Below are 6,000 nucleotides of genomic sequence, written 5' to 3' on the forward strand. Positions count from 1 at the left end.
AAACGTGGTTAAGGCTGTTTAAAGGGACAGTGTGTAGGATTTGGCTGCATCTAGTGGTGTGGTTGCAGATTGCAACCAGCTGAGTTCCCCTCCGCTCACTCCTCCCATTTCAAGACTGCGGTAACGCGAGCCAGCGAGTGCAAAACTGTGGTAATGCTGTTCGCCTCACTCAGAGGCCATCCTTACCATTTAGGAGCAATGGAAGTCAGACAAGTGTGTGGGAATTGCTGTGTGGCTAAAGCGTGTTTCTTCTTTGCACACGCTACTATTACATTATGTTTTAGCATTTATTAGTTAATATACTGGCATCATATGAAACTAGAAAACTTAGGGTACCATTGGTACCAACCATGTCATACTAGCTTGTCGGGAAGGAGGTTAAATGACGCTCCAAACTTACGCAAAATTTTGGCGAGGAAAAACTGTCATGGCCATTTTAAAAGGGGTCCCTTGACCTCTGACCTCCAGATGTGTGAATGTAAATGGGTTCTATGGGTACCCACGAGTCTCCCGTTTACAGACATGCCCACTTTATGATGATCACATGCAGTTTGGGGCAAGTCATAGTCAAGTCAGCACACTGACACACTGACAGCTGTTGTTGCCTGTTGGGCTGCAGTTTGCCATGTTATGATCTGAGCATTTAGTTTTATGCTAAATGCAGTACCTGTGAGGGTTTCTGGACAATATTTCTCATTGTTTTGTGTTGTTAATTGATTTCCAATAATAAATATATACATACATTTGCATAAAGCAGCATATTTTCCCACTACCATGTTGATAAGAGTATTAAATACTTGACAAATCTCCCTTTTAGGTACATTTTGAACAGATAAAAAATGTGACAGCTCTAATATTTATTATTGCAAAAGTTATATCATCTCACTTTTAAAACAAAAGTTATGTTAAAGTTTAGCAAACGGGACCAGAGTCTGTTCTATAATCCAAAGACAGGCTTGCATTCACGCTGGTAACATTAACCTACTTCACAACATCCACTTCCTCTCTCCGTCTATTTGAATGGAGATACAACGTGCTTGCTCACACTGAGCGGTGCTGAGAGCTCGCCATGTTGTAGCACTCAGAACATCAATTGCCGGGGAGATAAAAACATTTAAACTTTTAGCGTAGCGGTGCTAATACAGTACTCTAAACAGTCGCATAGCAACAGCAGCTTCCACAGCCGGGGCTTCCTGGATACAGTTTAGTGCAGCGAGGCACCCCGTGGACACTGGGGCCAAGGTGTGATGGGAATATCAAGCAGCTTATCAATACATCTATCCTGTTTTTTGTTGTGTTTTTGTCAAAAGTGCTGAGTGGACACACTCAAGGTGGGTTCTCCACCCTGATGGCTGACCCAAATAACCGCCGAGAACTCACGAGGCGGCGAAGATTTCGCCCGTGTTTCTTGTTGCGAAACTCGCTCTTGAATGAATTCTTTCTGATGTCTTCTTTCTTTCTTTTTCCTCCCCTCCCTGCCTGCCTGCCAACTGACATACTTTCTTTTAATTCATCAGCAGCATGGCGAGCAATGGTGGGAGCGTGGGAGAGAGTAGGAGGGAGAATGGGAGGATGGAGAGAGAAAGAAAGAAAGTGTGTTTCAGCATCAAAAGGCTGTCTCGGAGACTAGGGGGAATACATTGACTCTTCCATGTGCTTTTTGATGATGCCTTTCTGTTTTATGAACTCAATGATACACAACAGTGTGTTAGCCTACTTTTCCCTCTACTGTTCTCGCCCTCCGTCTCGCATGCTCCCTTTCCGTCATCATTACTCCCTCTCTGGTCTCTCATCACAACCTGTCTTTTATTTTGTAAGACGCACTTCCTGGCATCAGCTGGCAAAGCAAGGGCGTACTGTACAAGACGATATTTTGACGGATCATCCTTCCTGCTCTGAGTCCCTAGATGATTTTCTTGAACGGCATATCCCTGAATCATTAAACATTTAAAAGGGCTATTCCCCCAGTGTTCGATACTACGGAGAATAGCATGTCCTATTATATATATGACCCAGAAACAACTCACTCATATCTTGAGTCACATCTGCTCACTGCAATAATTATTAGGTAAAAAAACAGCTTTGGAGATGGATTAAAGAGAATAATGACCACTGTTTAGCTTCGTCAAAGTGGACAGGAAGGTTTTCTACAGATGGAATAGTTGTAACGAAGGTATAAATAGTAAATCAATCAAACTTTATTTATATAGCAACTTTCAAACGATGGATTTAGAGACTAATGCACACCAAAACAACCAATATAAAAGTTCATTGAATAAGAAAGCAACAAGAGATGGGCACCCAAGAAAATAAAAGATAAATAAAATACAAGGAAATGGAAAAATAACAAAAATAAATAAATAAATAAATAAAAATTATGAAACTACACAAAATAAGCAGATTGTATCAAAATAATAACATTTTAATAAAACAAAATAGAATAAAAGAGATAATAATGATCAGCAATAAAATAGAGTAAAATAAACAGTTTAATGATGATGATAAATAAAATTAATATTAAAAATAAAAACCATAAAACTACAAAACACTACATAAAAAGCCAGACTAAATAGATGGATTTTTTTAGTTTACGTTTAAAAATAGCGGCTGGGAGTGTAAAGGCTGAAAGCAGCATCACCAAATGTTTTTGAAAAGTTAAAATAATTATTTTCTAAAGAAAGAACTACCTTTTTACTCATTTGCGTCACTTGTAACGAGTTACTACCCCTGCTAGCGTCACATTTGCGTCACTAACCCAAATGAATGTTATGTTCAATTGAACATGATTGCATCTCTGCATCAGTAGTTGTTCAGCTGTCTTCATCTCTTTGGAGAATACAGAACAGTGTCGGGCTATTTGATTTACCAGATGATGAAAAATAAATGTGTAAATTGGCAAACTGTTATTGACAGCAGGCACTTATCCACTCATCTACCATCTGAAAGACATTTTGAAATGTCAGCAGGGCCCGATCGAATCATCATGTTTTTATTTTGGTTCGAATTATTTTGCATTATCAACTTTTATATACCCAACAAATAGGTCGAGGTATTGAAGTATAACATACTGGTACTTGGGTATATCCATATTGTCAGACTATATGTTAGAGGAAAATATTGTACTTTAACTCAACTTGTACGATGGATGAATTTACTTCCAAAGTAGGCTACACTTTAAAGCTGCTATACTCACATATTTTATATTAATAATAGATAAAATGACTATGTGTAACGTGAACGTTTACTCTTACATTAATACTGCATTTATACATTTAATTATTATTCCTGGCATTCATATTTAACATACATAGGTCCCACTTTTCAGTATTTTGTATTTACTTATACTGTAAGCATTTTATATTTACTTGCACGTCTTATGTAAATATTTGTACATATCTCATATTTCTTATATTCTCATTTTTTTATTTTATTACTTATTTATACTTCTTTACATATACTGTATTGTGTTTATATTGTAGCATTATGTATATAATTTACATGTGACATACTCCTTTATTTCTATTTTATAAGTATTTCTGATTCTGAGACGGGACACTCAGCTCTACGTAGCATTTTAGCATCTTTTAGCTCATTGTTTTGGTTTCCCAGCCTGCAGCTTTAATGTTTTTGGTTGACTCTCACAGCTCTCATCGGCGTCATTTGGAACTAGCAGTTGTTTAAAATGAAAAAAGCTATGCAAATCTACTTCACACTACCTGCCCAGGTAGAAGTTGGAGACCAAACTGGCTATAAGGAGAGTGAATATCGGACTTACATTGTCCAGCGGACAGAAGCACAGCTACTAAATGAATGTTGTTCCGTTTCTACTTGACGTGTAGATAAGCTACTGTTTTCGAAGCCGTATGAACTTTATAAGGTTTACAGCTTGTTGCACTGTCCATAAGTGTGCAAACAAATGATTCAAGTTTAAAGCTTAAATAAGTGATGGAAAGCTTCATTCTTTCATACTATTCAATTTCTAATCTTTGTTTCATAATTGTTTCATTATATATACTGTGTTATATAGTATAGTATAGTATAACTGTAGGTTTTTCGGTGGTCAAACAGTATGAAAACATGGTGCAGCTAAGACATATGTATGCTGCATGATGAGTTTCAGCTTGGGTTTAAAAACACTCGATCTCTTATGATTCAGACGGCGTCATTTATTCTAAAAGATATTCAAGTCTAATTGAAGTTCTCCAACATTAAATGTAATTAGTGCACTTTTTTCCCCACAGTTTCCTGAGTTCCTCGCGCTCAGTCATTAGGCCGACACAAACTTTGAACTTCTGCGAAAATGACCATCTTAAAAAAAAAAAGAGGCCAGAAGCGGTGGAATAATTTAAATCTCTCCACTCTACGTTCTCTTGATTCATCAGGATCTCAAATAATGTTGTCATGAATTATTTTGATTGGAGGACGTTAACAGACTTCAAACTTTTCTCGATTTTTAGGCAGAATACAAAATGAAATCACTTGTTACACAGACACTTTTCGGAGTAGGGATGCACCGATACCTGCTCGGATATCGATGACTATGTTTATACACTATATACATTATATATTTGAATTTGAAGTTCTGTTTAAGTTTTGACCAATTTGTTGCTGCAATTGTAATTAATGTAAAAAAATCCTGTTAATTTTGAAGATTTTTTACCAAGTTGCTGGTGTACGATATATTATTTTAATAATAAATAACAATTCAGTGGTGCATCCCTACTTTGGAGTGCACATTCCCATTCCCTGTGTTCAGACATTACAGCTGGAGCGTAGACACAAAAGTGTTTTAAATGTCGCTATATATCTCCAAAAAGGTTAACAAGTCTGTTTTATTATTCTGGTTGTGGGATTCTAATCAAATGTATTTACATTAAGTATCAACATGCTCTTTTATAGAGATCAATAATCAAGGAAAAAATACATTTAAACTAAGAAATTGCCAAATTGTATTTTTTGGGGGGGTTTTCTGACAAATTTTATAGACTTTTTTGACTCTGAACAATCAATTTGAACACATTAAATCACACTTTTAATCATCACACCATGACAATATTTGTGTGAGTGGAAAATAAAATTAAGGAGAAGTGACATTTGTCATGTTTCCACAGCATGGTGAGATAAAAAAAAGTATATCACCTGGTTAAAGAGGTTTACTGCATGGAAAACATCACTGCAAGGACAGATGTATTCTTAACTAAGTGGTCTCCAATAACTTAATTTTTCTTAATTGATGTGAACTAAATGAATATTAATTTTTGGTTGGTATTTATTTTTTTATGTATTTTTTTGTGATTTATTATCACTATTTACTTTGTTTCTCTTCATTTTTATTTATTTATTATTATTTTTTCCCTATTTATTTCTGTTTATTATTATTATTATTATTATTATTATTATTATATTTTCTAACTTTATCTCTCATTTTTATATATTTATATATTTATTTATTCTTTTTCAATTCCCTTTCTATACTTCTCTTCTCTCCTAATGTAAACAAACATGTTATTTTCCCTCCCTGTACATTTATGCATTCTCTGGGCCTATGGACAAAAAATATGATTCATCCCTACTTAATGGATCAATGTGTGGACATTGAGGAGATGCTGAAGCTCACGAACCGCCTCATAAGGACACTTATGACCCAGTTGTTTCTTAAAACAAGTGATTGTGCTGTACGACTGAACCTGTTAAAAGGAAATAAAAAGAAGTTAAAAAGAAGTATATCACCTCAAAGAATAACCTTGTGTTTTCTGCCCTCTGCTGGATGCTACAAGTATATACAGTACATACTGTATGCTTCACCCCACCATCACAGCTTCACACGCCCACACACTCATCTGCAGACACAGAGAGGCGTGTACGTGTGATTAATGCTCTCCGTTTTCACATTTCTTGCTAATTAGCAGCTGCTTGTATCTCATACCGACAGTTATTTAAAAGACATTTTATTTAGCCCGTGTCGATAGAGCCATAGACGCCATAATTACACGTTTAATT

The sequence above is a fragment of the Sebastes fasciatus genome, chromosome 24 (genome assembly GCF_043250625.1).
Source record: "Sebastes fasciatus isolate fSebFas1 chromosome 24, fSebFas1.pri, whole genome shotgun sequence".
In the NCBI taxonomy this organism is placed as follows: domain Eukaryota; kingdom Metazoa; phylum Chordata; class Actinopteri; order Perciformes; family Sebastidae; genus Sebastes; species Sebastes fasciatus.